This window comes from Vitis riparia, chromosome 18, assembly GCF_004353265.1.
Source record: "Vitis riparia cultivar Riparia Gloire de Montpellier isolate 1030 chromosome 18, EGFV_Vit.rip_1.0, whole genome shotgun sequence".
NCBI classification, from domain to species: Eukaryota; Viridiplantae; Streptophyta; class Magnoliopsida; order Vitales; family Vitaceae; genus Vitis; species Vitis riparia.
In genome coordinates, this window is record NC_048448.1 from 30,570,551 (window position 1) to 30,594,201 (window position 23,651).

The following is a 23,651-nucleotide window of genomic DNA, read 5'->3' on the forward strand; positions in this document are numbered from 1 at the left end:
GTCGAGTGGCGGTTGATACTCAGTCGAATTCCAGTCGAATGTGTTTTTTACATTCTCTCTCTCTCTCAGTGGCTGTGTGTGACCGGTCGAGGATGAAGGCTTTCCGGTCGACAACCGGTCGAATGTGTTTTTTACATTCTCTCTCTCCCAGTGGCTGTGTGTGACCGATCGAATCCCGAGGCATCCCGGTCGAATGCCGGTCGACTGCATCTCTGTGTAACACAGGTTGACCGATTGGTTGTTTAGTAACCGGTCGACCGGGAATGATTGGCCGGTCGCACACCGGTCGATCTCCGGACTCGGCAACTATTTTTTTTTATTTAATTTAATTTTTATGACATTATTTTCTGACGTAGCCCTCATACAGTCATACCCACTCAACAGAAAAGTAGGTACGTGAACCCACGAATGTACAATCACTTCAACGCCTTTGCACCCTCTCTCTAAACCTGGTACAAAGATTCTGTGATAGTGTGGTCTATCTGAGAAATTGTATGGTCATGCTTCATTTCATCATGTGAGGGTGGTGGAAATTAAAGACATGTGAGAGTGAGACTGAGAATGAGAGAGATTCATGTAAACTGAAGTAGCAATGTGTGATCCATGCAATGACAAATCAAAGTACGACTCTTATTCCGACTCAATTGTGTATATTGTATACATTTCATCACTAACTTCTATATACAATACATTGAAAATAGTTTAGGTTGAACGCTTAACTTGTTTGGTGTCAAAATGAATCGTACTGTTGTTAACCTTAGTTGTGCATTCATCACTAACTTCTATATACAATTCATTGAAAATAGTTTATGTAACACCTAGTACTAATGAATTAAATAGGCAATAATGATTATTTTAGTACTTAACTTTAAGATTGCTTAATTAAATGTTAAAACTAGTTTAGTGCTAATCATGTTTAATTATGAATTAAACTTTGATTAAGGTTAAGTGGGATTAGTTAATGATCTAAGCATGCTTATTAGGTTCTTAGGGACTAATTAGGGTTATGAAAACCTAAAGGACTAATGGGAAATTATGGGTTTTATTTTTGATAACTTGAAGGACTAAAGTGCAAAATTGGGAAATTGGAGTTAGTGGAATGCCACCTCCTACTTGGGTGGATTGGTGGCAGCCATGTGGGCTGCCACCTCGTGCTTGGGTGCATGGAGACCCTTTATAAGGGGGCTGCAGCTCGTATTGCACCATTTCACCTGCAGCAACTTGGGTTAGAGAGAGAATCTAGAGAGAGAAAGTGTAGATTTGAGGTAAGCAAGTTGTTTAATTTTGTAATTTTCGTTTATTTTGGTTCCTAATGGTATGTTGAAAAGAATTAACGGTAAAAATTGTGTAAAAGTTGAGTATAATTAGCTATAAACCCGTTTTAGTTAAAAATCACAATTAATTAAAGATTAAAGTATTTTAAGTTAAGTATTTTATTAATGGTAAGATCAGCATAAATCTTTGTTTATTTGGTTTGATTGAAAAATAGATTAGTAAACATGTGATGAATTGGGTTATTTGGACACTTGGGATTTGTTAATAGGTTAGGCTTTAAGAAAATCAAAAGAATTAGTGTTTGGTAATTAATTAGGGAAATTAATATGCATGGTAAATATTGTTTAATTCAATTCAAATTTGATCTGAAAACATGTAGGATATAGATTAGAGAATGTGAGAATTAAAAATTTGCAACAATAAACTATATAAATTTTCATGGTTAGGAAACCTAAATTATGTTGTTTCATTTCAGTTCCTCGTAATAGGCAAAGATCGCCTACTTAGAAGAAACACAAAAAGGAAGTCGGTGTAAGGTAGGGAATTTTATGCTATTCTATGGTGTATTTGATTTCTTTCCTTGAATTATTTGTTGGAATTTCATGTTATTTCTATGATTTCATAAAATGTTTTAAAGTGTCATTGCATCTTGTTTTATTGCATTGAAATGTTACCATGATAATTGAACATATATTGGTATGAAGATTCATGGTTTGTGTTGTCGAAATGGTTCATGGTGGGGTTGCATTGCAAGAAGGATATGGAGTTATCACAGATGATATTCAGAGAATTGATTGCTGGGAGGTGTTTATGTGATGCTACAGGCATTATCAATTGATATATTGTTTATGTGGGACCATGGGTCCTTGGGTGAAAGTCCCTAAAGCCCTCGAGGAAGACACTCCGATGTGGGTGTATGGGGTTGGTCCTGCCCCTAGGTTTTAGTCCCTAAAGACACGGGGTTGGTCCTGCCCTTGGGTATGAGTCCCAAAAGACACGGGGTATGACTTGCCCTTAGGTGATATCCCAGAATAGTCACTATTATATTGATCGAGTTTCTTGTGGAGCATTGTATCTACTGTGTAGATTGTTGGGAGTCAGCAATTTAGCAGTTAAGAAAGGATGCATGGGGAAAAGCAATGATGAAACCAACAAACACATGCATACATGTTTGACATGATTACACATTTGTTAATGGTTATGAAATGTTTATCATGCATGCTATTAAACGTTTAATTCATGGTTTTTAAGGATATACTTACGATGGTTATAAACTTTCCTACTGAGTTGTGAACTCACCCTATCCCTTCCACCTCTAGATGCAGGTCAGAAGACCTATACAGGAAATAATGCTTGAGCAATGCTTTATTGTGATTGGATGTTGTTTGCTCACATTGAAAGTCTTTTGAGGCCTTGCCTTTTGTATCAAGACTAAACCTTTTGTTGGAATGATGTAATGTATATATTCGTCAGATACACTTATAGTATGGGCTACCTATAGTGAACAATGGGGTTTGGTATATGTAAATTAATGTAGTACAAGTTTATTTTGTTAACTTAATAGTCACAATGTTTAATACAGGATGTACTCATTATAACAGGTTTTGCATATCCTCTTTTTGAACAAATTTAAGTAGGAACTCAACATTTAAATTTTTGAAAACACTTATACTGTGTTTGAGTATCAATTGTTTAGTTGAAAAAAAAAATGGGGTGTGACAGTTTAGGTTTCACAAAATAATGTACACTCAATTGAAAATATCCTTGCCATGGCCAATTGAATAGTGTCCCTCAATCCACGAGAAAGCGATGTCGATGTGCATTATGTGAGGAAAGCAACAATCTCCCCAATATCTTCAATCTATACTTGTTAATCTTGCCCTGCATTCATTAATGTTTAAAAGGCATATTAGGAAATGTTAAATATGTTGGACATGGAATGCAACTTTGATATAATCATGGTATATTAAATTTGTGTACGGTCATACCACATCGATGGATTTGGAGAGGCCTCCATTTGACCAGTTCTCCATGAATTTCATAACAAATACTCCGCAGTCATTGCTAACACACAAAGTAACGGGTAATTATTTATTAGGCGTGACATGGCAACGATAATATACATAAATTGACTTGCAATAAAATTTAAATCTAGTCACGGACTGCAAAGTAAACACTAACTCATTTGGGACTTGGTACGTTTGGCATGACAAAATGGAACATCTTGAAGTCTACATCTACCATTTGTTTCTTGTAGGCAACAAGCCATAGAACAACCTTGGCCTTAAATAAAGAAAGTAGATGCATTCAAACTTCCCATCTTGGGTACATTGGAAGAAAAAAAGTTTACGCAACTAACAGCTACTTTACCAAATTTTGTTGTATCCCACTCATACAACTCCTTCTCCTTCCAGGTCGAGAATCCAAGAGCTGGATTCATTTGTTATGGAAGTCATAAACATAAAGCGACCAATGGTTTTTGAGAAGGACCGGTAAGTACACCTGCATGATGCCACTTGGAATGGATTACAACATATATTTAGGTGAAGGAGATGACAAGTGTAGAAACCTCGAACAATGCAATTAAGCTGACCTCATTAACATTCTGATAGGAAACATCGATGGGATACAAATATGGCTTAAAACGGCCAATTACTGCTTCCCGCGTCAAATGTTTGCCATTGGAACGCATGACCATTTCCTGCATACGATATGAAAAAAGTTTAAGCTTTAAAGGATAAGGAAACTTGTTGACATGTTATAACAAAATAACATTGAATTATAGTGTCCATCAAAGCCCTCCATTACCGCTATGTAGGGCGATAGATAGAGTTTGGTCCTTGATGCATCATCGAATTGCAGCAATCTACAATACGCATCCACCACCTAAGAGAAGAAGTTATTAATATGTAAGCAATATTCAGAGACACTAATAACAAGATGGTCCATGAATATTAAATTAAAAATATTGCAAAGTAATCGAGAAATTGATATATTAACATGATTGTCAATCCAGCTGTCTCCTTGGAAAGAGGCGAGGTTGCCTTTGCTTAAACTTGTGTCATGCATTGCAACAAGTTCCTCGCTGTCAAGAAAACCATCAACGTTAGGGTAATATCAAATATGTGGAGGTGAATACATTTGAAAGTGGAGTATTATATGTTATGTCAAACCTCGGGTCCAAGGCGCCATCAAAAACAATTGCAGCCGCTTCTTTAAGGTCCATCTTGATGGCAGATTGGCGTGTTTGTGGTTGCGCTATGAATGGCGACAATAAATTGGGAGCCAACCGATGCACTCTTCGTCGCCTGCCACTCCTATCAGATGGAGCCACAACCATAGATTGCAAAGGCAACCGTTCAAGGACGACTACCTCTTCATCGGCTGTAAATTTGGAGTAACAACAGTTAATTCGTAATGCATAGTAGTTAATTCGTAATGCATAGTAATATAATATGAGTTATTATATACAAATTCATGCAGTAATGAATGTCTCCCATACTGTTACCAATATCTAATGGATGCCGAATTGGTGTGTCAGGTACGTCTGCAGTGCCATGGGAAGCGATGTCATCTCCGCCATAGTCTGAATGCAGATCGGGCTGCGGAAATTCATGGGCTGCATAGATTGAGTCACCTACGGCCGGCGAAGGTCGACTTCGTTGTTTTCGGCCATCCAATGTATGCATCACACCACGCATGATGCCTAGCTGGTGCTGAATGCCCTTTTGATATTGATATATTGCACGTTCTGCTGCATAGTATTGCTCAAGTAGTTCCTGTGACATGTTAACAAATAACTTGCACATAAATTACTATAAAAATATTGAAGAAAATATTTAGAACCAATGGTTTCAAACAATTGAGTCAGTAAACCTAATTGTAATGGCATTCAGACGGAGTTAATGCGTAAAGTAACAAACAGTATCCATACATGACTACTTGTCGGGCCACTACCAGACTCCACATGTATACGGAGCGGTGAGGTACGGGGCGGTGAGGTAAGGGGCAATGACAAATAATCAAACCCCTATAATTGATTTCATGACGCAAATTAAGAACGTATAAACCTTGAAGGTATTCAATTTCGATGTCATCAAATTTCATAACAAAATGAATGTGGAGTAAATGGCTACCTCGCCATGTCCGAAACTACCAAACTGACTTATCTCAGCAACTAAGCGCTCCTTTATTAAATCATCTGACCATGCGAAGAGGAGGGGCACTGTCACGGGAACATGAACTCAAGGAATCTTGAATTTAATTACGTAGTGGAGCTGCACAATGGAAATAAACAAATGTGGATTCGTTACTTGATGGTAGTGATGTGAACAATGTAAAAGTGACAAAGTTATCAATGTAAAAGCAGGGCAATACCTGGAGGAAGAGGATGCAACCATGTACCCAAACACTGTTCCGTTGTTTAAATCGTCTAATACCCTCAACCAGTTGGTCAACAACAAATTGGCCCCAGTTTACATCGTTTCGAAAACCATCTTCATGGATGGTATGCCATAAGTTTCGGCATCCATCTATCCTTGACGTTGGCGCCAATATCATCGCACATGCGTAGTAAAGGAAGCATCTACGGAACTCCTCCCCGACAGGTAAGTTGAGGAGTCTCTTCTCACAAGTGTTGAGTGTACCGAATGGATGCTTAGACGGGGTTGATGCAATTTGTAGAATCCATCCGCTTGTCGGGAGGCCAAATACAAGGCCAACATCTGCAGCAGTTAGCTCATAGCTTTTGTCGGATGATATGTCTATACGTCTGAAGCCAACATTAAAATGATCGATCAGCCATAGACATATATTATGTCATATCTCCTTGCAATTTAAGTTGAGAAGACCTCCAAACTGAAGGTCTCGAACAACTTCCAATTTATCAACTGGCAGCCTGTTGCATAGTTTTAAGAATCTCGAAGATGAACAACGTGTGAACAATCTTGTGGGCTGCATTAAAAGTGAAGGACATAATTAGTAACTTAGAGATGCATTTTAGTAATCAACATAAAAATAACAAAGACAGTATGAATACATAAACGTGGTGCAAATGGAAATACAATTGAATGAACTAACAAACAAAATAATGTGGATGAATAATTTACAACTCGATGTTTATATGATAATGAATATGTAAGACCCATAACAAGTAATTGTGTTAAGTAGGTTAAAATAGCTAATATCCAAAATAAGTAATGAAAAATAATAACGAAGAAATAATGCAATACCTCCACAGTGGTCATTGAAGAATGAATTTATTGCTGGAGGTTTGAACCTTAGAATAACCGGTGACTTCCAAAGGCTGCTATAGTAGTGATTGATGAGCTGGAGAGACTAATAATAAAGGGAAAGGTCATTTCACTATCGTACCATTAATCAGTTGGATAAATTTTGTCAGGCTATACCATATTCAGTTGTATAAGGTAAAAATAAATAAAATAAATTAAAAAAAAACATTTGAGGAAAGCGCTGACAGTTTGGGTGCAAACATGTGAGTGAAGTACTATGCTACTGCCAACAGATCATATGAATTACAAGATTATAACTGCAATGCTTACAAAGTGTTAAACGAGTATATCTCATTCAAGACAAATGGAAAGACATTTTTTAGTAGGTGGAACCACAAATGCTTGATAATGTAGAGACACTGATGGAATTAAATAACAACTTTAAAGAAACCACATTCAAATTGCACTTTTAATTACGTAGGTTAAGCAAAGCAACTATAAATCATGAAAATAACAAGATAATGCATCGTGACTATAACCAACCCAATACATTGGAACGAAAACAACAATACCGTACCATATACCCTACAATAGAATGTATGGGCTGATACAAAGTATGAAAATCGTACAAGCACAAACAAGCCACATGTCACGGCAACGGATTATTACATTTAGAGCGGTTGTGACCTATGCCATTGCATCAAGAGCAATGAATTGCTCTCTTATGAGTAAACTGTGACTCAATGCGCCTTTGGCGGGGTCTTCCTGGAGGACGTTTGACATGAGGGGGTTGGAGAGTAGAAAAGAAGTTGTCGGCGCAATCTTGCAAACTCCCATCCTCACAAACTTTCGGCATATTGTGTGTTGGTAATGGTTGAAACTGACCAGAGTAAATCAAATGTTGGGTGGAGACATTAAAACATGGGTCAATATAGTCATACACGTCGTGTCTGAGTGTGCGGATGACAGCACATACGTGGGAACACGGCAAGCCGGACATTTGCCATGTCATGCAAGTACACGTACGTTGATTGATATCGACAACCAAATAAACCTCCCTGGTAAACACCTTAAACGTCCCCCCCAAATATGGCAACACACTAATCGGACTGGACCTCATGATATTTGACATTAGCTTCTCTTCAGTTTTCGGTCCAACCACGCTCTTCCACTTTTCTGTACCACGCATATGGGTGTCCAACATGGCTACAAGCTTATCCATGTGCATTAACAATAACGTATAAATTGTTTGGTGACGCTCATCTCTTAACCACGCATTGAAGGACTCTGCAATGTTACTTGTCATTTTATCCCATCGTTTTTTTAGAAACTTTGACATTGCCCAATGTTCCGGATTGTTATCCGCAGCCCATTTACCGAGGTTGTCATTGAAGCGCACAAGTTTTTCAAATGCCTCGTTGTAGTCTATCTCCAACCTAGCATATGCAATGCTGTCTAGAAGTAACAAAGCATCTTCTTTCCCTTTCTTTCCTCTAATGTTTTGCTTATTCAAGAAGCTAGAAAAGTTTTCCTTAACATGTTGATAACAATATGCATGATTTCCTATCCCGAACAACTCGGAAACACTACGCAAGATTCCTTGATGTCTATCAGATATAATAACAACTTCTTTACCATCTAAGACCCCCTTTAATTTCTCCAAAAACCAATACCAATCCTCATAATTTTCTGAACTGACCACACCAAGGGCAAGAGGGAACATTCCATCATCTGCATCATATGTAATGGCGGACAAAAGAGCTCCCTTGTATGGTCCGCTTAGATGGCAAGAATCAATAGCCAATACTGGTCGACACCCCTTGATGAACCCTTGAATTGAAAATGCATGGGCAATGAACAATTGCATGAAGTGACCTTCGTCGGAAGTGTACTCCGCAATTGTGCCGGGGTTGATTTCCCTTAGCCTATGGCACAACCAAGGGACAAACGTGTAGGACTCACGTGGAGCTCCATATATGCGCTCTTTTGCCTTCTCTTTAAGGTGCCATGCTTGGTTATATGTCAATTGAACTCCATGATCACGTTCAAAATCCTTACAAATTTGACGGGGAAGATAGTCTGGAGTGGTTCTAAACACATCTTCAACAACAACCACGCCTCTCTTTGAAGAAACCTTGACCTTAGATGAACACTCAACCTGAGCTATATGATTATGATTCACTTGGTAAGTATGAACTCGCAAGATGACATTTCCCTCGATAGCGTGAGTTGTTATCTTCCAAGGACAACCCTCAACCGAACACTTTACAGACATATGCGTAGGAGAATTTTTCTTGTACTTGTATTCATACCTTCCACCTAATGACATCTGGTAAATTGCGTTGCGAAACTCCTCTGCATTTTTAAATGTATGTCCCGACCCTAATATTGCCTCACAAAAACAAATCGATTCCAAAGAGTGTACTCACTATCTGCACAACGCGACACAAAACCTCTTGATAGCATCATACTATTAGGAATCGCATCGCATGATGCATTAGAGGAAGGAAACGGCGCAGGTGGACATCTGCATTTACATACATTAACATAATTAAACTACGTGATGCATAAAAGTGATATTCACAATATTTTAAATAGACATTCAGGTTAACGTCCATTACCCAATTGCCAATTCTATATTCGGTATATTTGCTTCAATGCCTTCCACACAAGGTAAGTCTACTAGGTATACATTTGCAAAGTCATCACTGTGGGAAACCACCTTATCCAAGTCATCCTCATCTTCTAAATCTTGGATGACTCTGGGGTTGAACTTGAGGGTGTAGTGCATCTTCATCGCATCAAACGAGATGTCGAATTTCTCTAAGATTTTTTTGGTGAATTCTTCAAATGCCATTCCTTTATATATGTGAATACCTTTGCTTCTTCCATCCACGTATTCCCATTGCCCATCATTTTTTTGGACAAGTTTGCCTCCCACAAAAATGTAACAATATATCATATTAGTTGCATCCATCAACCTATACAAACATAGCAGAAATTTCATATTATAGAACAATCAATTATGCATAGAATAGAAAATGGGGTTGATCTTCTCTCCCATGTGGCCTTTGGCTTTGAATTTGACATTATTATTAGTCGCCATGTCAAGTATATAATATATCATTTATACATATACTTTTCCTTTTGTTACTTCACTTATTATTTTTTTTTCCACAAATTGGTTGACTCTTTCTCTGTTTTTGCATACTGCTATCACCCTCTGGATCCCAATGGGAACATAACAGTTACTTTTGACACTCATAAATGTACATATGATGGCTATGTGGTTAGTGTTTTGAATCAATTCAACTGATTTGTTTCTTTATTTGCCACTTATATTCATGTTAGCTACAGATTTCATGAAGTTGGAAATGATAATCTATCGACACATACTAAGTACACAACAATATCTCATACTATAGGCTCACCATAACTTGGGTTTTATCGAAGAAAGTTAACATACGAACTATCGTACTTAACTAGACTGCCACACGATGAAGTCACTATAATGCTAAAAGATTTGATTTCAACCAACGGAGGAAAAATATGTCTGCACTAATGCAAAGGGAAAAAAATAGAAAAAATATAACCAGTAAATATAACCAATACGAAAGGCACCACCGGTGGGGATGGATCAGGCCACAATATATGGCAAACTGAAATGGCGAGATAAATTAGGGCAATGTATTTGGGCTGAAATCAAATGGTCCGGATAGCCGAAATGAAGCATAAAAAAGATGAAATTGATCAACCTACTAACCTCACCTATAAACTGCTTCGCCACGGAGCCGAAATGTAGTTGTGATCGTCCACGCCAATGGATCGATACAGATGAAAAACGAGACTGCCTACACCAACAATCAGAAGGCCGGGAAACACGAGATTGGGAATGAGGATTAGGGCATTCTTTGGGCGGAAGAGGGGGACGAAGCCGGGAATGTGAAAAGTTGAAAACGAGTCCAATTTGGGGAAAACAAAGGGAAATCCAACGTGGATTTCAGGTTTTTTTTTTTTAAATCCCCAACTAAGGGCATTTTCGAAATATTATAAATGGGATATCCTTCTTATCAATATTGAGACTTTACTTGGGTGGTGGGCTTAATTTTGTTAGATACATGGACCATTTGTTAATTTTTGGGCCCAGCTGGGCCCAAAACACAATTCTCCCTTTAAAATTCACCTTCCCTATTTTGTCATCAATGATTCGCCGAGTCCTTTTTAAAAATGATAAAATTTAAAATAAAATTCACTTTGTGTCCTGACGTTTTTTCTTTTTGACCAAGACTCTCTGTGTCAGCCTAACGCTTTTTCTTTTTGACCAAGACTCTGTGTTTATACTTTATATGAGAGAGAGAGAGAGAGAGAGAGAGAGAGAAATGCTCTTTTTAGCAAGGTGGCATCTCAGCAACTACAAGGTTTTTGAGACAATTATTTTCTTGGCTATAGAATTGCTAAGCCCTATTTCATATTTGATTTTCACTTGGGAAAATAAGAAATGTTTTAACTTTCTCTAATTTTATTTTTTTCCCTTTCGTTTTTTCAACCTCTAAATTTTACAACATGCAAATGCAATTAATAATTATTGACTTACAAAAATAAATTAAATTATCTCAATTTCATTTTCATGTAATTGAATTGAAAAATGAATTTACCGTAAATGAGAAAAAATGTTAATTAAAAAACCAAACTAATTTGAAATAGGTGGTATTTTTTATCAAGAAAATTTAAATCTAAAACTTTTAAATTTTTACTCAAAATAAAAATCGGTAAATAAAAATAACTTAATTTGATTAAGAAATGAATCTAAAAAATGTCCATAAAATTCCAAAACCGAAACTAAAATTCAACCACATGCAACTAATATTTTTGTCTAATAAGGATTCAACTTCTTGTGAAATTAAGTTTCATAAATTTTTATAAATTTTGTCCTTAAAAAAATACAATAACATTAAAAATCATATAATTTGGATTAAAAATAAATTTACCATCATTTTTCAAAGTTTAGTTACTTACAGTTAACAAAACTAAAATCAACCAATAATCATCAAAATAAATTTTTCTTCAATTAGAAGTTTAGAAGGAATCAACTTTTCTAATTATTTTTTGAAAAATAAAATAGCAAGATTTGATATCCTTCCTCAAATTAAGAATAAGAAATTAATAAATTAATTTCAACAATGAACACATATTTTATTAACAAATCCATAAACATAAAGATGCACCACATAAAAATCAATCATAATAAATGAAATTTAACTTAAATAAAGTTAAACATAATTAGGAATAATAATTATTACCCAATTACCAATTTATTTATTAATTACATTAATAATCATTAACCAATATTTTGTTATTGTAATCAATTTTTCTATTTAGTTATATCTTGAAATATGCTAAATTATTTTTTCTTTTCAAATATCAAATCTTTAATATATAAAATAAGAAGAGATAAATTATTAACCAATGACCAATTTACTAACCAATTACATCATTAAATATTATAAAATTTTAATTATTGTAATCAATTGTGTGATTTTGGGATATTTCAAAACATATTAAATTACTTTGTTCTTTTAAATTATTAGCTTTCAAATTATTATCTTACTATATAAATAAGAAAAAATAAATAAATTTTTTTATTTTTAGATATTTGGAAATACAATAAATTATTTTTTAAAAATATTAATATTCAAATATCTTTATCTTAATTATAACAAAAAAATTATATCATTATTAAAAATAAATAGATTTAATAATTAATAAAACATTCATAAAAATTAAACAAATTAATATGTTAATAATATTATTACTAAAAAGCATTTCAAATTCTTAATTAATGCAAATTCCTTTCTATAAAGTATATTATATGAAATATTTCCTTGATGTGATATTAAATTCCCTTATAGGATAAGGAAAGGTATTAAGAATATTTTTATAAATATTGTAGTTACGATGAGGGGAAAAAATTATGGAATAGAGGATGAGTTTGTAAAGATCATACGAGGTGGATAGAAATATGAAAAAAGAATAAAAAAAACACTCAGTGAAAATAAATAAATAAATTATTATATCATCATTTTTATTTTTGTATTAATATCATATAAAGAAATATAATTCAAATACTTCTTATTTATTATATTAAATAATTAAAATAAAAAAATTTAATTTTAATATCAATGAATTAAAAAAGAGTTTGGTTTACTATAACTCTCTTAAATTAACTAAAATACGCTTCTTCTTTTTTAGAATTTTAATTTTATTAGGTAAAGGAATTACTAATAAAAATTTACATTTAAAAGAAGACATATTTTAATATAAAATTATTTAATAATAAAAATGATAAATATAAAGTAAAAAAGTGATACAATTTTCAAATTGACCTTCCCTGTTTTGTCTTACCAAATTTTCTTCAAATTGATAAATAATAGTTTTTTTCATTCATATTTTCATTCGTTCATGTACAGAGTATATATAGAGGGTAATCACCATTCTAAGAATGGGAAAGAATGATACAAGGAAATAATAACTAATATCCTAATATCTCAACTTTCCTAATATCTCAATATTCCTAATATCTCAATATTTCTAGTATCTCAATATTCCTAATATCTCAATATTCATAATATCTCAACTTTCCTAATATCTAAACATTCCTAATATCTCAACACTAAATGATATAAGGAAAGAATGATATAAGGAAAGCATTCATAATATCTCAACACTCCCCCTCAAGTTGGTGCATAGATGTCACACATGCCCAACTTGTCTAAAAATTTTGAGAACACTTGACTTGAGACAGCTTTAGTAAGGATATCGGCCAATTGATCTTCTGATCGAATCTTAGGCAATTCCACAATCTTATCATCCAACTTTTCCTTAATGAAGAATCTATCCACCTCCACCTCGACATGCTTTGTACGATCATATTGTACTGGATTATGAGCAATGTCACATGCGGCTTTATTGTCACAAAACAATCGGATTGGTTGCCTAGATAGGTAACCTAAATCTTGTAAGAGGAGTCTTAGCCATAATGCCTCACAAAGTCCTAGAGCCATACCTCTAAATTCCGCTTCTGCACTTGAACGAACAACGACATTCTGCTTCTTACTTTTCCATGTCACAAGATTACCACCTACAAAGGTAAAGTAACCAGATGTAGATCGCCTATCATCCACTGCACCGGCTCAATCAGCATCAGTATATACTTTTATACTGTGGACCCCGCATTTCGGCTCAGTGCGTTTCCCACTCGATGGCGAGCTCGATTTTTATTTGAAAAATTGATTTATATTGATTATTAGAAAATGACTTGGAGTCGCCACTTATTTTTGTTTTATTTTTTAAAGGGTAAACAAAATAAGAAAGAAAAACCCTAAGTGTGACTCCTTATTTTGGAAAAGGTGGTCTGTGAAAAACCGGATCGGGTTCGGGGGTCAGGTTACTTATCGGGAAGGTACGGTAAAGACCGTAGCACCCCTCTAAGTCCCTAAAGTCGGGTCTCTACTAATAAAATGAAGCCATGGCAATCAATGAGAAAGTCAATGAATACTCGGAGCAATCATGCACATATGAGAGTCAGAAAATGCATGTAGACTAAACAGAGCGAGAATGAGTGTGTACCTGAGCAGCGAGCCACTATGCGCTATCAAGAGAGGAGGTTAGTGAACAATGAATAGATATAATTACGCGCATATCAAGGAATAGAATAAATCAATTATACATGGCAAATAAATCAGTCAAACAATCAAATCAATCAATCGATCATAAAATCATATATGTGGGGCCCCCACCAAAGCCCGTTTATTTTTGCATGAATTAATTCCATAAATTCCATTATTCGGAATTACGGGATTAAATTCACGTCTATTTCAAAAACATTTTTAAAATCATGGAAGCTGTTAAAATTACATGTCAAAGATGATGACGACAAATTTTTATTGAAAAGATGGGCAATATTTAAAGTTAAAGAAAAAGATAATGATAACAATAAATAAATAGGATAAATAAATAAATAAAATAACTAAAAATAAGAATAAACAAATAGAAAAAAAAAAAGAATAAAAATAAAATAATTCGTGCTTAATAAAAAGAATGGTAAGAAATAATTTATTAAAATGGGATTTATTCAAAACCAAGAAATAATAATAAAAAAAAATAAAAAAAATAAAAAAATTAAGATTTAAGATCATGTAAAAAGGAGATTTTTCTGGAAATCTATTTTCAAAAGTTTGCATGAGTGTAGAGGAGTGGGACACGTGGTTCAACAGTGGCCCATACTAAAGGTGGCCATGCATGGCCGGGTAGGAGTGGGGCCCAGGGATGTATCTAATACTGCGTTGTCACTTGTTTCAGTCCCCTTTTCTGTACATATCTGCCTCTTCATTCTTGGACTCAACATCACCATTCCCTCTCATAATTTCAGCCATGCTTTTCTGCTTCCTTCTTTGAGTTTGTTAAGCATCAATAAATCTATAGGCTTTGTCAATGTGTCAGTACGAATCGGTGGCCATGTTTGATGATGCCTTTGAGTCCAAAGAAGGCATCTTCATATATCCTCTCTACTAAAGGGTAAAGTCATTTGTGTAGAAGGTAGAGCCACCCCATCCTCAATGCAGATGACTGATGTCAATTGAGCACCCATATTTACAACGCCTGCTGTGGATGGCCCATTCCCAAAAACTGCAGCAAGACCTTCCTGGTGAACCACTGTAGAGCTAAAACGCAAGTCTCGCAATACAATAGACAACATTTCCTTTATTTCTCGATTATCAAATGTTTCAGGCACAACAAGAATAGCAGAATACATGTTTCTTTCATAGTGAGGTATATGCAATTTCTCAATCAAAACCCAGTCCCAAATTGTAAACAGGTTTTCCAACACCTGCTGCATGGGATAATGTTGAGAAACATTTAAAATGACCTCTGCGAATTGGTCGGCGTAAACAATAGGGCTCACCGGGGGATATTCTAAGCGCATCCTCTCCACAAATAAATTTTCTGCCTCTTATGGTCTGAAGCTGGGGTAGTGCTGCCATGGCCAATCTAATTACAATTTTGACAAAGTGAGGTCTTCTCTCTCAAGAATTCCCAACAGCACCTGCCAAGACCTCCCCTTTGCACCAGCTCGCATTCTCTGTGTAATCAACTCCTTGGACACCGAATTCTATCCAGCAATGCTCCCCATATGCTATTTTTCGTGAAGAATTACTTCCCTTCAACCAATTCTGCATTAATTTCTAAATCCCCAATTAACTACCTTTTAAACAATGCTTCAACTCCTCTACATCCCGCTGTTCTGCCATGAAACAACTGTATCTGCAAGCCTAGCTTTGACAACTCCCCATCTGAACGCTGCTCCAACTCATCTACATCGTCATCATGATGATCGAGCTCTTCATCTGGTGAGGGATTCGATTTCTTCGGATTTGGCCAGTAGTAGTTGCAGCTGAGACTGCATTGAAGCTGGAGCACTCAGGCTGTGGGTGGCCTTCTTTTTCTTTGAGAGGCTTCACAACTTCCCATGCGAAGTCGAGGCCATCTCTTCCAAAGTGTCCGTGTGCAGCTGTCTTCAAGAAGCTGCCATTGCCGCCTCTCTTGAGATCCAGATTAATGGCAATCATTCCAGGCCAAGATCGGGACCGTGCATGGCAGTTGGAACTTGAGACTGTCCAGAAACAGCAATCAATGGATTCACATGTACTGATTGAAATTCTTTGTGAGCTTCACTTTTCGAATCTACACCCATTCTATCAGGTTATTCAATCTGTTACGGCTTCATAACGTCCAGATTAAGCATCCATTTATCATCTTATAATGAATCAAGCTGCAATGACCAGATTTCTTCTTTGAATCCCGATACCTTCAGCACAAATTCATTGCCCTTAGAGGGTCATTACTCCACCAACAACAAAAACACATTAGAGTCTTGAAACATGACTCCCAGAGCACGCCCTCTACTGCGCTGAAGAACTTGAGAACCCCAGACCCATCGAGTCAATATTATCTCCCTCCTTCTCATGGCTGAATATTAGGAACAAAGGAGAGTTTTGAGAAGCAAGTTCCTCAAGATTCCGGTGATGGCAGAGGCGCTTCGCCGCCGGCGGCAAGCCGCCGGCGTCGTTCAAGGACAACTTTGCTTGCTTTGCAGCAGCCCGGGCGAATTCCAGTGAGTTTGGCAATGATTTCCATGTCAAGGAATGGTCAGGATTGCTAATTTCCATAGTTCCTTAAACTCTGTATAGGACATCATAGGAAGGCTCACAGGATTTCCCGTGTGGAGGAGCAGAGTTCATAAGGTCATTATCTCCCTTTAGAACCATTTCCACATCGACACCTGGACTGTGCTTTAAGCTTCCATCAGGTAAGTGTAAGCTGAACTGATCTGGGCTCTTTTGAAGACTTGGTGCAGCACATCATGGCTTGGAGGTGGGTTTAATGGGTATTAGAAAAGATATAGAGAGAGAAATGGGCTTAGTGGTGTGGTTAGATGGAGGATGGTGAGTGTGACAGGTTCGGGCGGTATGTGAATATGGGTAAGCTGGATAGAGGTGTGGATTAAAGGGGGATGGGTTCAAGCAGTTTTGGGTATGTGGTGTGAGGTTTGAAAGGTGATGAGAAGACATAGGCGTGTGATTAGTGATATGGGAAGAGTGAAAATGGGTATGGTGATGGAGCGGATTAAGGGATATTGGAATGAAGGTCAGCCATGCACGCAGCAAGCCACTTGCATTCTTGAAGAAAACCATGCACGGAACCACCATGCACACTGTAGCATAAAAATAGGATGACGTCCGCATGGAATTAAAAAGAAATGGCTACTCTATAAAAGCCTCTGGTGTGACTGGTAGAGAAGGTCAGATTTATTCAGCAGCTCCTCACAATGCTAATATGGGCAAGGTTCAGGCATGTCATTTCAGTTTTCTAATCCTTGCACGATCAATTTCATGCTCTCAATAAGAACCCCACACTTGTCTTTAAGCTTTGCGCATTCTAGAAAGGAGTTCAATGAATTAGTAAGTGGGATGGCCTCTGAATGTAAATCTGAGGTACCATACACACTGCCGCTCCTCCGACCATGGTTTTTCTCCCGGTCTCAGAATTCCATGTCAAGCGGCCTTCAATCTTCAAGAACAATCCAAATGCCGAATAGATTCCAACAAGACCCAGCGGCTGTAACGCTTTTCCCTCACGTATTTTAATCTTCTATGGATTCTTTCCATAAAACATGCTTTCTCATGCAATTCCAGCGAGCATATTTACTGAGGAGGAGTGCAGTCTGAAATGAGAAGCGGCACACATCGGGAAATTGGTCCCAAGCATTACAACTTCAGGAGACATCACAGGAAACAAAGACAGAGCCTCATCCATATAACCATTCCGAATACACCCAGAAATCGTTCCCATTCGAGATCACTGTGCGAACCCAAACCACCTGGAGGAGCCTTATTCATCCTCAACACTCACGAGCTATGTATTGTGATGGCCTTACCTGGTTCCCTCAGAGAGGGATGCACAAGCTGATATACAACAAGGTAGGATGCCAAGAACAGGGGAATGGCAAAGCAAAACAGAGCACAAACCAAGGAAACAAATAGAACAACCAAAGCCATGTTTCATGTTTAGATCAACAAGCTGGGTTGTTGGTGAGTGAGCTGGAATACATCTTAAGGAGATAAGAACAAAACAAAAACTCCTATATGAGGCATAACGAAAACTAAAACAGAGCAATGTCCTTCTCAAATCATCACAAGAAAAATAGGCAAGATAGCCACCAAGAAAACCGAGAACCAAGCAAGAACCGTAAGATAGAACGTATAGTCAAATAAGTCATGGACAATATCAAGAAAAAGGAATGAAGCTTTATACTGATAAAAAAAATGAATGATCCATGGCAGCCATACCTCGCTTGCTTTTTCTCCCAAGCTCTCTGGTTCTCTCTCAAGCTCACCCACAAAACCAGTCTGCTCCCGTCCTTGGCACCAAAACTCCTCTCCGTAGCAGCCTAGGCTCCCGGAATCCTCTCCAGAAAAATCTCTCCCTCTCCCATCCAACTCCTCTCCCGTTCTCTTCCTGAAAAAAAAAAAACCCCAAAATATCTCCCCCCTCCCCAACTGAAAAAGCACCCTCTGAAAAGCAACCACCGTCCTTCCCTCACCTCCAGCTGGCTTCTTTCTCTCTGCCAGAAAACAGCAACCAAAAGCACCCTCTGCCCTTGTTCAGCTGCCAGCCACCCCCCTGTAGATACGCTCCTCCTCCAACAGAAAAAGGCACTCCCCTCCAGCTCCCCTCCAGGTGTCGCCTCTTGATAGCTCCTCAAAAAAGCAATATCTGATTCCACAACGACCAACCAGGAGGCAGCATTTGGCTCATAGAGAGCTCTCCACTTGTCATCTTAAGAGCCTTACACCTGTCAAAAAGAGTAACCTGCAGAAATACAAAAAGAAAAAGCCCCAAATGGGGGTCTACATATACTCTGATGATCAACATTTTTAGCGAACAAAATTCCCTTCCTAGGAGCATTCTTCAAATACCTCAAAATACGCATGACTGCATTCATATGTTGCTCTCCAGGATTATGCATGTATTGACTCACTACACTCAATGCATAAGCAAGATCTGGTCTTGTATGAGCTAAGTACATTAATCTCCCCACAAGTCTCTGGTATCTTTCCTTATCGGTTGATACTTGATTAGGCTCAACACACAATTTCAGACCTTCTTCTATTGGTGTATTAACAGGTTGACATCCTGACATTCCAGTCTCCTGTAAAAGATCTAAGGCATACTTTCTTTGAGACAGAAAAATTCCTTCACTTGATCGAGAAACTTCAATCCCAAGAAAGTATTTTAGAGGACCTAGATCTTTCATTTCGAATTCTCTAGATAGATAATTTTGCAGAGCTTTTCTTTCTTCAGGATCATTTCCTGTAACTACCATGTCATCCACATATACGATGAGTGCCGTAATCTTACCATGTTGCTTTTTTAGGAATAAAGTGTGATCTGAATTACTTTGACGATAGCCAAAAGCTCTCATTGACTTTGTGAACCTTCCAAACCATGCTCTCGAGGATTGCTTCAACCCATACAATGACTTCTTCAATTTGCACACCTTCTGACATTGCTTTTCTGACACCATGCATCCTGGTGGAAGATCCATATATACTTTTCAGATAACTCGCCATGCAGAAATGCATTTTTCACATCGAATTGTTGTAATGGCTAATCTAGGTTTGCAGCTAAAGACAGTAATACTCGAATTGTGTTGATCTTAGCTACAGGTGCAAATGTCTCTGTGTAGTCAATTCCATAAGTTTGAGTGTACCCTTTTGCTACCAGTCTTGCTTTAAATCGTTCAATACTACCATCTGCCTTGTACTTCACAGTATAGATCCAACGACACCCAACTGGCTTCTTTCCTGGTGGACATTCTACGAGTTCCCATGTTTCATTCTTCTGCAATGATTTCATCTCTTCATTCATGGCTGCTTTCCACTTTGGATCAGCTAAGGCTTCCTGCACACTGTTAGGAATAGCTACAGTAGATAATTGATTTACAAATGACTTATTTGATTCAGACAAACGATGGGTAGACACATAGTTGCTCATGGGATATTTGACTTTAGTAGACAATTCAGGTTCATATGTGGGTTTAGGAATACCTCTATTATGACGATGTGGTAACCGTTTCATGAATGGATCAGGTTCCAAATTAAGAACACCCTCAACAGACGACGATTGGTTTGGTATTTCAATGAAGACATCTTCAGATCCAAATTGTTGACCACTCATATCCAACTCACCCACTTCCTGGTTTATTAGTTCAAATTGTCCAGATTCATCTTCCTCAGAGATATGATAATCATAATCGAGAGTCTGAATTTCCTTATGGTACTCCCCCTGAAGTTCAGACTCAAATGAAAAATACATTGAATCTTCATGAAACACCACATCCATTGTAATATACATTTGTCAAGTTGGAGGATGGTAACATCGATATCCCTTTTTGTGCAGTACATATCCAACAAACACACATTGCAATGCATGGGAAGTTAACTTGGTGCGTTGGTGCTTGTGTAGATGCACAAATGCCATGCAACCAAAAATACGAGGAGGTAGATTTGGGACAGTTGGGGCAACTACGACATTAGTAAGAGCTTGGAGAGGTGTTTGAAAGTTAATTGAGCTAGAAGGTACCCGATTGATCAAGTATGCGGCAGATGTGATTGCTTCTCCCTAATAAGATATCGGTGTTTTTGCTGCTATCAAGGAAGCACGAACAACCTCTAACAAGTGTCGATTTTTTCGTTCAGCGACTCCATTTTGCTGGGGTGTATTGGAACAAGTAGTCTGATGAATGATGCCATGTCCTTCCAAATACTTTTGAAGATCAGAACTTTGATATTCTCCACCATTATCACTACGCAGAACCCGAACCTTTGCATTGTACTGAGTTTCAATCATTTTATGAAATTTTTGAAACAACAAGTTCACTTCATCTTTGGTCTTCATCAAGCATAACCATGTCATTCTGGTACAATCATCAATAAAAGTAACAAACCAACGTGAGCCACTCAAAGTTGGGACTTTGGATGGACCCCAAACATCAGAATGTATAACCATAAAAGGAAATTGACTTTTATTCAAAATTAACGGAAACGAAGCACGATGGCTTTTAGCCAATTCACAAATATCACAACGGAAACCAGAAATATCACTCTTTGCAAACAAACTAGGAAACAATTTTTTTAAATAACCAAAGGAAGCATGTCCCAGACGTCGATGCTATAACCAAATTTCAGACTTTTTCTTCTCCCCCTCAGATCCATCTGCCATCAAGGCTTGTTGCAACTTATTTGAATCCTTTGACGCAAGTCCAAGTAATAGAGTTTTCCCCGTTTAATACCACAACCAATCGTCTGTCTTGTTTGGATGTCCTTAATCACACAAAATTCAGGCCAAAAAATGACAATACAAGATAAGGCTGCAGTGATTTGAGAAACTGACAAAAGATTGTAATCTAAAGATGGAACAACTAAAACAGAATCCAAATTCAAAGTATCAGTAAGAGTTAAGGATCCTTCCCCAATGACTGGGGTTGTGTTACCATTGGCTGTGGAAACAATTTTTTGTAAGGAAGGTCTAAGGGGTGAAACCTGTCTAGAATCAAAAGTCATATGATCTGTAGCACCAGAATCAATTATCCATGCACTATTAATAACAGGTGTAAAAGTATTTAAAAACTTACCACCATGATCAGTAGCGGCTACCAATGCAGAGGCTTTCTCAGCAACATTAGCCTCTGTTTTTATTTCGGCAACAGTTGCAGTCGAGGTTTTCTTGGAATCCTTCTTCCGTTGATCATGATTATTATAATTAATAACAAAGTGTTGATAGCCTAAACATGATCTAAAGGTCCATGGTTCAAACCCTCGATTCCTTATTATTTTCCTGGTCATACCAAGAGTCGTTGCTTTGAAATTGTGGGATATCCAGACTGGTGGGACCAGTCTTATTGCAGTGAGTGCATTTGAAGGTTGACTTATCAATATTAGAGCTTGTCTTAGGATGGTTGATCGCTGTCAGACTACCATAGCGACAAAATATCCAGGATTTCAGTTCCATGGCTCTGATACCATCTTCAAATTGATAAATAATAGTTTTTTTCATTCAGATTTTCATTCGTTCATGTACAGAGTAAATATAGAGGGTAATCACCATTCTAAGAATGGGAAAGAATGATACAAGGAAATAATAACTAATATCCTAATATCTCAACTTTCCTAATATCTCAATATTCCTAATATCTCAATATTTCTAGTATATCAATATTCCTAATATCTCAATATTCATAATATCTCAACTTTCCTAATATCTAAACATTCCTAATATCTCAACACTAAATGATATAAGGAAAGAATGATATAAGGAAAGCATTCATAATATCTCAACAAATTTTATGTTTTGAAAGTCATTACCAAAATTTATTTATTTTTCTTATTTATATAATGAAGATAATAATTTGAAAGCTATTAATTTAAAAGAACAAAGTAATTTAATATGTTTTGAAATATCCTAAAATCACACAATTAATTACTGTTAGCCCAAGGGTTCTCCTAATCGGGTTTTGATGATAACAAACCATGGTTAAGTGACTAATTGGTTTAAATATTTAAGAATCTCAGGTATAAACTTGAAAATTCATCAAAGGACCAAATGGATACAAAATCGAGACGCTTGGAAGACCTGTGATCATAGGAAACTAATATAAGATGAATGCATGAGTACACTTAGGATTTTCACACGTTTCATGCATTTTTGAAAACTCGGTTTATTCTTTAAAATTTCAATTTCATTAAAACCCGAGTTTTTAACTAATGTACCTTAGGCAAAATGTTTCAAAATTGGCTTAATAATTTACCTAAAGACCTTGTCTAAGTGTTAGAAAATAAAGGAATTAAAAAAAATAGGTTTAATGAAAATTAATAATTTGAAAAAAATAATAATTTAACATATTTCAAGACATACCAAAATAGTAAAATTGATTACAATAACAAAATGTTGGTTAATGATTAGTAATGTAATTAATAAAAACAATTGGTAATTAGGTAACAATTATTGTTCCTAATTAGGTGTCATTGCTAAAAAAATTTTAAATCTTTTTAAGTTAAATTTCATTTATTACTTATTGATTTTTGTTAATAAAATATGTGTTCAATTGTTGAAATTAATTTATTAATTTCTTGTTCTTAATTTGAGGAAGATATCAAATCTTACGATTTTTTATTTTTTTAATTAATTGGAATAGTTGATTCTAGTACATATTTATTACATTATGAATTGTGTTTTGAACTTGAATCAATGTGTAGACCCCCATCGAGGCTCACTCTTTGGCATCTCTACAAAACATTTTTCTTTGCAGGTGGAGGGCTCTCAAGGAGCCACGTGTCACCTCGTGGTTGGTGGTCAGAGAATCAGGTAGTGGAATTGAGGAGCGAATGAGAGTGAGACACGTATGGAGAGCATATTCTGTAGGAGCGTTTCTGTTAGGGAGGGGAGCGTATCTGGCAGAGGTGGTGGTGCTTTTTGGTGCTGGTTTTGGAGATTTTTTTTTTGGGGGGAATATTCTGAAACTTGAGG

General features: G+C 36.6%; 1 long non-coding RNA gene across 1 annotated transcript; it reads left to right on the plus strand.

Annotated features, from left to right (window-relative positions):
* Positions 1–1,220: 1,220 nt before the first annotated feature.
* On the plus strand, positions 1,221–2,614 carry LOC117906184. Its single transcript, XR_004649778.1, has 3 exons — positions 1,221–1,265; positions 1,751–1,811; positions 2,595–2,614. It is a non-coding gene; the product is annotated as an uncharacterized LOC117906184 (long non-coding RNA).
* The last annotated feature ends 21,037 nt before the right edge of the window (positions 2,615–23,651 follow it).